Here is a 10,987-nt window from a genome sequence, read left to right on the forward strand (position 1 = left end):
GAAATAAGAACTTCACGGTAAAAGTATTTCATATTTTGCAAGATTAACCAATGTACCTGCCTTAAAACAATGTAGACAAATTTTGAAAACAATCCCTCATTATATTTTTTGGATATTTTGAATATGACTTTTGACATAGGTAAACGGTCAAATAAATGCTAAAAGTGAGTTTGATAGGGTAATATTTTCATACATTATTACTATTTTGTTTAGAAATAATTATTTTGCTCGAGTAATTTGTAACCTGTTTCTTAACAATGAGCAATAGAAAAACATTTTTCATTATGATAATATTGTACATTATTTAGAGTATCCTCATTTCTTTAAAAGAGCCCTTCTAATGGCAAAGTTTTAGTTCAGAAAAATGACCATAACTAATAAACCACACGGTAATTTGCATGCAAGTGAAATTGATTGTCATATGTTGTCAATTTTACAGTTCTTTATAGTGCCCATTATGACTGGTGTACTGTAAATTTTACGAATGATGACAAATTATTATCACTTGATAAGCATGTCTGTCCTTAACCATGTATTTAATTATTTTATCTAAATGCACTGACCTAAATTGCACATTAAATGACGAACGTAATTGTACAGCACGTTTTTTCAATTTATTTAATGATGTCGATTGCTTCTTTTAGATTTTAATGTAATACTCAATATAGCTGGTTACAGTTCAACACATGGGTCATAAGACTTCGAATGTATTTTTTCATTTTTTATTACTATTTGAAAGCATCTTTGTTTTTATTTACTTTATTTGCTTTTCTTTTCACTCATGATCTCATAACTATTATTTCTAATTTGAATTTGAAAAGTTACAATGGTAAGCATTTTGTGTAGATATATTGATTATAATTTAGTGGTAAATTCAATTTGTGCTGTGTCATAAATTTCAAGATATTTTGAAATTCTGTAATCTAACATATTGGGAAGATATTTTAATTTCACCGTTTTCCTGAAATCATATTAAAGATGTAAAATAATTTAGTTCAAATATCATTTGAAACAAGTACACTGGAATGAATGGCACGAAAAAGGCATAAATGTAAAGACCATCTCTTTAATTTACTTGATTCATTATGAATTTGAAATAGCTTAAACTAAATTCATCATAATTATTATGTTTAATACCATGAGTGGATTTAGCTATAATTACAAAATATTTAAGAAACTGTATTATAATTCAATCTCTCTAAACTTTATGTTTATAAGGAGGATATTCTGATAAAGTAAAAAAAAAACAGGAATTATAGCAAAGTCACAAAATCAATTCCAGTATAAACTACAAATGAATGCATCGATTGTTGAAAAAATCTATTGGCACCATCAAACGTGAAATCCTTTTATTTTATTTTTTTTATTTATAGATTGATTGGAAATCAACATCAAATGCCGTTTGTTTTTATATATTAGTTTATATTTGACACCAATCTTGAAGATTTCAACACAAACATTTAATGCACTGAATTCCAACAAACAAATAAATGTCATTTGTGAACTAGCACTTTGTGTTATTTTTGATCTATGGATATAGAATTTATTGATTATTTAGTATGGAACTGTAAAATATCACAGGTTTTTATGGAACAAAATTTAAACATTTCCATTCCTTTAAGTGTATGAAATATTCCTAAAATAAATTCATGAATGTTTCCGGTTTTATAAGCATATCTATTATAACATTGTATAAATACAATGTTCACATGTTCAAATAAATATAATACAACCAATCTTACTAGAGTAAAACATTCTTGGTTTTCCTGATTATTTGATTATTATTGAACCAGCACACTTTATACAAGACAAACTATATTACTTCAAACAAAACCGTTCAAATTTTATTGAAACAATTCATGTGTTTCCGAAAGGCCCAACAGAAAACAAAGAAATTAGTAAATAAGCATTCAGACATTAGTTAAATTTAAACTAACTTATGTAGTTAAGCTTAAAACTTATTGATTTACTCTCAAATCCGTTCCTAAAAACAACCAGTACTAATCAATAAATGAAAATTCCTTGCTCAAGGAATCAACGGGTTGTCCCTGTCAGGGTTTGAATCTATGCGATCAGCAATCCTTAGATTACTAGTCCGAAGCGTTAACCGCTCGGCCACGCCGCCACACACATGAAAAATAACTGTCTTTAATTCCCTTTCTATTGCTTTTATTCTTGATAAATATTATTATACGTTTGTCCTTAATCTTAATTTAAAAGGACCATTGTGTCTCAGATTTTTTTGATTTTTTTTTCAAACACATTTTTAATTTTGGTGAACTTTTATAGTAAGTATTTTAAAAGTTACACTTTGGCCAATTACTTCTGTTGCTTTTTGGCAATAAGTACATTTACAGTGAACTAGTATTTTGAATGGAAGTCAAAATACTTCTTTTTTAACATTATGCTACTTTTATGGGAAATAGATTCACATTCAATATTGCTACTTTTGAAGGTAACAAGTTTCTAATATTTCTCTAAACCATTAATTAAACAACATAAAAATTAATGTTTCCCTTTTCTAAACATGATTTTAGGTGTTTATTAAGACTAAAATTTTACGTGAAACCTTTTAAAATCCTATCGCCGTCTAATTTTCCATAAGATGTTTAACAATGACATGAAAAAATAATAATAGGCTTCTACAATCCATCTACAGTAATGATTTCTTACTCGCTCGCTATTAAATAATGATCTACGTTAAATATACGGGACTATTTATCATTGATTGATAGATATTTATCACATTCGTCTGAGTGGAGACAATGAACTATTGTTAACGGCCTCGGATTTATTTCTCTTTCTCCATCATTATGTGAAGGAAACACAGATAAATTCTTATAATGACAAGGTGTTTTAACAGTGGGTGTTTTTCTTTATTCTTTGCTCCTTTTTTATTCCCTGACCACATTTATATATCAATCTCTTCTTTTCATTTATGTTCTTTTTGGTCATCATAACTTTTCTTCTTGCGACTATAAGATATATATTATGTCTTAGTATTGATAAAAAATAACTTCAGTGGACTTTCCTATGACAGTCTATATGCTCATTTACGTTTTATTTTCATCATTTTTTTCATAATAGAATAGCTAAAATGAGTATTATAATTATAAGACACTGGTCAGGGAAAATTGTTAAATATCCTGCTGTATATGGTTACTAGGGAAACTACGTAGAACTACAAATATTTGTTTCATCAGTTCGGGCTTTAGGCGCTGCATTGAGTTTCACAACATCCTGTGACTACCTTATAAAAAGAAAGGTCCTATAGCATTTGTTTTCGACTTGTTTTGGAGGGGGGGGGGTTAGGGGGTTGATGGTGGTGGGGATGGTGGTTTATATGGAAATTTATGTGCTAAAAATAGAATGGAGATACATTTATTCGTTACACTTAATCACGCTGGTTTATAACTACACAAATGCATTTTAAATTTCATTAGAATCTCAAAGGGTGTAAAAGTATATTTAAGTGTTAGATATTGAATCTTTAAAAAAATCTTTTTATACATAAATAACTGTTAACAAGCACATAGTAATTACAAATAATAATACTACAGCAGGACAGATCAGTCTTCATTACTTCCACTTTAGTCGGAACCTCTTATAGAACTTTTCAATAAATAATTCAGTGAAGTATTTTGACCATTAGTCGAAAAGCACGGATATTGTTCTCATGTGATAGAAGGGAGGAAGCTCTTACAGTCCGAATCAAATATTATGCATAACAATTGTCCCTCTTGATAAGCTTTCTATCTTTAGTATATGTATATACTTTATCGATGAAAATACCTTTCGTGAATAAAGTATGCATCATGTACCTGTTAAGTGTTCTGTTATAGCAAAATATACCTTGCAAAATCATTGAAATAGGGAATAACGGAATCACTAAAGAACACTCAAAACGACAAAATTTAAAATGTTACAGGGTTTATTTATGGTCAATACTGGAAAGTAATATGTGGAAATAAATGCTCAAAACTTACAACAATGATAATTCATAACTGTTACAGCAAAATAATGACACATCAATATCTGTTTAATTATGTGTAAGAAACAAACACAATAACAACCGGCTAAAAATGACACGTTCCACACAAATAAGCAATATAATTATTTTCCTGACTTATTTATTAGTGACTAAGTAACCAATTGGACATAAATTTGTCAGTATATATCTGTGATATTTCTTTTTATTTTAACACATAAAAACACCTTCTAGAATTATACTGAGATACTGAATACGCATAACAAAATAATGAAAAAAATAGCTGTATTGCTATAACGTTTTGCTTTAAAACCCATCAAACCAATTAAAGTCCTTAATTTAACGATTCGTACATAATCAAATGATTGTCATCGGCATGAAATATTTACCCATTCATGTGTTTAACACTCCCCCTGATTAGATCAGACCATGAAACAAAAGGCATTGTACGTGGTAGTCATCGTTAACATCTTTAAAACTGTGTTGATTGTTTAAATCATTACTCAAGGTGTAAGGTATACTACCGAGGGTATAACACTTGATAAAGAATGGGTATCTAATTTCATTGTGGTATTTAAATATTAACTTGTTAATGATTTATATTATCTCAAAACAAAACAACATTGTATTAATTATTGATAACATAATGTTAAATAGTTTGTATCGAATATGTGCCTATTCGTTTACAGGACAGTATTTTTGATGTTACAATGTTTTTAAAATTGTTGAAAAAGAAAGTACTTAAATGTTCGGAAATAACCAAGATAACGAAGTTTAAATAATCTTACAAATATAGTTGAAGACAATGAGTCGAATGCACAGGACAAAGAAAGTGTTTTGTAAGTTTCATCCACATAAACGATGTGAACATTTCTGTCGGGATCATAAAGCATTGCTGTGTTCAGTATGCTTGAGAGAGAAGCATCGTGACTGCCAGGTCGCCGATGACCATGAGTTTAAGAACTATTATGGAAAGAAAATACACGAAGCAAGAGTTGCGATTGAAGCGGAAAAGAATGAGATAATATCCAAGACACATAACGTTGTAGCTGCGCTTGATTCTGGTATAGCGCGTTTGGAAAAGTATCGAAAAGATCTTGATTTTGCTATAAATAGAATGTCTGATATGAAAGTAGAGGTCGAAAACCAGCGGAATGACATACGAAAAACGTCACAATCATTGCAAGAGATTGAACGTTCTGTAACAACAGCTTATGATCTTCGTGCGTGCCAGCAATGTTACGGAGATATTGATATTGAAAGAATTAAGTTTGAACGAAAACAAAGGAAGATGTTCCAGATACCGGCTAGATTAAATGAAGATGTCACAGCAACTATTTTAGTTCTACAAAGGAAGCTAAAAAGTATAAGAAACGGAATAAATTCGCAGCTTAGTTCAAGTCAGTTAACTCCAAATTTCGGAAACCCAAGATCATACAAAGAGATGACGTCATCATACTTGCCGTATTTCGACCTCCAGGAGAAAACGCTCACCAGGAGGTCAAGATCATTCCGGAAGGAACCACATTTCGTAAGATGGCCAGTCCAGGATGATGGACGGATGGATCATCGTTATAAAGGAAAATCTGTCCGGTTGCCACCCATGTAGGCGAGTTTAATAGAGATATAACAATTAAAGTGTAGTGTGGTATATTGTAACATATTTATGAAGATAACATGACGGTTCTTTTAGCGAAAATGCATATTTTTCAAAGGAAACAAACAAAATGTATAAGCAAAACTTTTATTTTCGTTTTAAATGATATTGATTATATAAGAAAGTATGATATTGTTAGCAATTTATTTTCCCTTTGACCAATAAATTAAAAAGTGTTTGTATATAAATTGCAAAATCAATAAGAAATGATAGATAGTTTACATGTATGAGGACATTTACCATGAATGCAGTTGGGTAAAATTGCATTTTCAATATTCAAAGGCATACATTTTTTTAAAAAAATAATCTAGTTATTGAAATTGTTAATCAAGAACAGTTAATTTAAAATTATGAAATGAGGATAGAAAATATTGCTTTATATTTTCTCTATGTATGATTAATTTACATGCATATTATTTATTGGATGTATACAATTTTAGTAATAACACAAATAAGAATACACACAATGCACAATTAGAAAGAAAACAAATGGATATTACATATGAATTATCAAAAATACAAGCAAATACTCTCATAATAAATGAATAAAACTATATGAAATATATATGACAAATGTACAAGTACAAAACACACTAACATGACTTTAAAATGATATAAAACAATTACGAAAATAGGCGCAAACATTTCATTGTGTCACGTTTACATGCGAAATGTTGTAAAGCTGCTGGGTGAGTAATTTAACAGACTTGGCATAACAAAAACGCTATGTCAATATAGCTAGAGTAATAGACATCCCTTCAGAGAGCCCAAAACAGCAAAATTTAAAATGCTACAGGCTCAGTTTGATTGAGCCTGTTCGTGGACGGTACCGGAGCAGTCTACCGTCCACGCCCTCTTGCATCGGCTTAAGCAGTATTCAACATTTAACATGAAATTGTAAAATCTGGTAGTTTGAAATATCTACAGATTTTATCATGCAATCTTAGGTGAAACACGTTAGTGCCATTTCATGAAAAGCGACGTATGATCCAAACGTAAAAGAAAGTGTGTACCCTAAACGAGAAAACAAATGAACGGAACTAAATAGAATGGTATATTGAAAAGGTATCAAACCATCATTAAGTTTGGGTAAGCATACCATAAAAATATGGAATCTGGAAATAATGTAACCTTTCCTGCCAAAATGTTATATGTTTAGAAAAGTTAGATATTTAAGATAAGGAAAGAGGTAGTAGTCCTAAGGATATAGTGTCATATTTTACAGCATTATTAGCCAGTACCGTCTTCCAAAAAATAAATGATCTCATTGTCTACTTATAAAGAATGGAACATAAGATAAATCACTAATTATTTTTTTTCCAAAAAATGTTATAAAAACCGAAAGAAAGGGTAACATTTGAGCAAGAATGTATTGAAATGTTAGAGAAGATACATCATATACTTTCTTTCTGCGTTCTGACTCACATTTGAATTGCTTTCAAAAAAAACATGATTTAGTATTACTTTAAATATCAGCGAGATATATAAGATGATTAAAACATAACATAATAAAAGATAAGACTTAAGTCTATTGTACATCTAAATCAAAATATCCCGGAGAAAAAATGTTTTTAGCAAAAAATGCTCGTCTATGACAATAACAATGATAAAGAAGGGAGCAATATCGTAACATTTTATGTAGACTGTACATATTGACATATGAAGTTGGTGTAAAACATGACTAGCGCACATGCATGCGACATGTAATAGACTGTACGAGATCGGGAAGCTAGATGCAGTAGCGTTATAATATATATTAAATCGTCAACCAAAATATAGTAAAACATTGCCTCTAGCTCCATGAAATGGGAACATAGATGGGACAAAAAGGAAACAACGTATGTCCATTAATCAGATGTGGATGCACGGAATAAAATACAAAAAACACTGTAGTTTACTTATATAGTAAATGGTGGATAACGCATAAATGCCTTGGTGTGAACCATATAGGACTTCCGAAATACAAACCGCTTCGGGGTTAAAGGTTGGAGAGGAATGCGATAGACATGAAATAGCAAATACCTGATACGCCCTCTAGGATGACTGTATAATTACATTAAATAAATTACCACTTGATAACGTATATATAGTTTATCTTATTGGAAATGTGTAAGTCTTAAATAAGATATTCTACATCTAAAACAGTTTTGAAACATTTCTTCATTTAATTTTATGTTAGCCGAACCTTCCTTCATATAATAAATACTGATATAATAGAATGAAAGTTCAATACATTATATATATTTGTTTCATCTAAATAATCTTTCAATTTTTTACATCTACAATGTTTCTCAATGTTTTTCTATTCAGTCGTCATTTTATTACCTTTTGATTAAACAGGTAACGAATGAAGATCATTGTTAACTACAAAGAGATAGGTATAGATATATATTTAATACATACTCACTTGCCCTTCATTGCTGAAGATTCGAATAATGTCAGGGACATTTTAATCTTGGTTATTTTATGTAAAATAGCTATCAAGCTGGATACTGAATGTAGGTGGTTCTATTCATGACCCCATGTGTGCCTGAAATGATTCACGGGGAACATGAGGTATTCCTCCACTAGTAAAGCTAAAAAAATTGCAATATATATAACATTTACAGTGTTTGTCAGACGCAAAAGCTAAACGAACAAAAAAACATACTGTTACAAGATTGATGCTCGCATATCTTTACATCCAATGTGTCTCCAAAGCAGTGGTCGCCATTTCTCAAAGGGTAAGGGTTGCTGCATGAGCGATGTCTTTTCTGTATCCCTGTACCACATGTGACAGGACATGCTCCCCAGTCTGTCCAGTCAGTCCATCCTCCATGTACTAAATATCAATCATAAACCTCATAAATAACAACAAAAAAACATAATATTCTATCACTGAAAATAATTGTAATTGTCCGTGTTTGTCTTTGTAGTTCTAAATATTACCCGGGATAAAGGAATGTAGACAATTAGCAATATAAGACGACTGCTGTTTACATACATGCACTCTCAGAATGCCACATACATAAATATAGAATGAAATAATATATCTCTGAATCTGAAACTATTTCGGTGTAACCGATATAAATAGTAAAAAGACGCAACGTGTAAGATGAAAAATATAATTACAAAAACTTATTAAACTTATAAAAAAAAATATTTTGTTTATATTCCTGAAAATATCCAAACGAAATGACATTATTAACATTTGTTGTTGTTTTCAAATCGGTTTCTCATTCATTCAAAATCGCCAGTTTGCTTATAGGACAAATAATACCAGTTATCGGTGTTAAATTGACTTATTTCATGTATTGATTTGTAGGTCATTGTGTCATTAATTTGGTTTTAATGTTTATCGTCCTCAATATACATTGTTGGTGCAACATATAACCCGATAAGAAAACCAAAAAGTGTTAAAAGAATGTTATAAAAAACATCTAATTTTAATTTCAGAGCTGGATATAAAAAGAACTATTTACAATATAATAGAATATTGTGGCATAGAAACAAACATGTATGTTAAAATACGTATTTTCTCAAAATAAAATGTAAAGTTGGTATTCAAGCAAGTATGCCTTTGTTAACTATTAAGATTTTTATACAGATTCAAGGCACATTATGCATCAGATACAAAAAAAATTTACTTCTTTAGAAAGGGCAAACATTTATTTAATAATGCTTAAATAATACTTTTAGAGAAATGTTAGATGCTTATAACCTGAAGAAAGTAAGAGATAAACTGTGAAAGTAAATGTGTCATAAAAAAAGATAGGCAAAAATGTAAACAAAATGAGTATTTTAGAAACGAGCAAAAATAAAATACTAAATTTCAGCACATAAAAGAGACAACAGAATGCATATAGATGATGGAATCAATGTAAGCTGGTCGATATAAGATAAACACGTTTAAGGATATTAAATAAAAAATTATTACAAAATTAAAAAACTATTTTAAAAATAAGAAAAAAAATTCTGGAAGACATGGATGGTCCTATATACCGGGATCACGAATATTCTTATCATATACTAGCAACTGGAGCATAACGGTGCCTGGTACACGGTTTTTGGTTTCGAAATACTAAACTGTTCCTTCACAGTCCTAGTCTTTAAAGGCTGGGTGGCGGATTGCTAAACATGCTCTGGTCACTAGTAGATTGTGATTTCCCTTGAATTTGCGCACGTGAACGTCTACAAATCGCTTGACGCAAAATACAGGCGACCAATACTGCCTCAGTTCCCGTCAACTTCGAAATTAAGAATATAATCAAAATAGAATTACAGGATTTATTTAGGATGTATACACTGAAATAACTTACAATGTGCCTGGTTTATAAAATTTTAAACAAAGTGCATAATCAACTTCATCTCTATCCATTGTCAGTTCAAAAAGTGGAAGAGAAACACAACGAAATTAACTATGTGTATCTTTTTGTGATATACATGTGATAAAGATGTTTGAAATTAAATAAAGGACTTCGTAGTAGCTAATACATTATTGTAAATATAATACTGACAGCTATAAAGTATGGCAACCTAAGTCGTGTCACATTTAATATATAATTAAAAACAGTATTGTGTGTACCACACAAAAGAACAAACGGCTTTTGACAGTATTTAATTTTCGAGTAATTATACAAAGCTTTATACAGCGACAGTTTCATAAGCACATGATTTGTATAATAGTTTTGATATATTATCAGATTAACAAATCATATAAATATTATGATTAACTTTTTAATTACATAATTCAACGATAACACACACAAATGACAAACAAAGATCAAGCAGATTATTCTGGCACAAAGAATATTTGGAACAGATCTGTGAGTATGTTACGAAATATCATAAAAAGGCCTCGTTCCAAAAATGGACAGTTGGCATCAGTGTCAAATAACAATGATGCGGTGCTGAAAATAAATGAGAAATAGTGTATTGTATGCATGACTTTTTGGGATGTCTTTTATATTTATGTGTTAGGAAAAGTTAACAACTAATCATGCTATGTGGAAACTAAAGAATATTCTATCGAAACACGGGTACACATTATCACTGTAGTATACTACATTTAGATATTAATTACACCGGAATGCAATGTATAAAACGAATAAATAGCCTGCAATTATTCGAGAATGATACTTACGTATTTTAACGGCTGCAATAAAGCAATGTTACATTCGTCATTTTTTCAACAACATTCGTAAACATTGTTCATATGGTTTTGCTTTAGAACACTAAGCATGTTTGTCCTACTTTGTTGCCATTAATTCGGGTATATGGCCACAGTTCCTTAAATATGATTTCATACATTAATACATTGAGTTATATATATCTTGATTGTATAACGAAAAACAATTGTAATT

Source organism: Ruditapes philippinarum, unplaced genomic scaffold, assembly GCF_026571515.1.
Source record: "Ruditapes philippinarum isolate M1 unplaced genomic scaffold, ASM2657151v2 ctg3094_1_1_1_1, whole genome shotgun sequence".
NCBI lineage: Eukaryota > Metazoa > Mollusca > Bivalvia > Venerida > Veneridae > Ruditapes > Ruditapes philippinarum.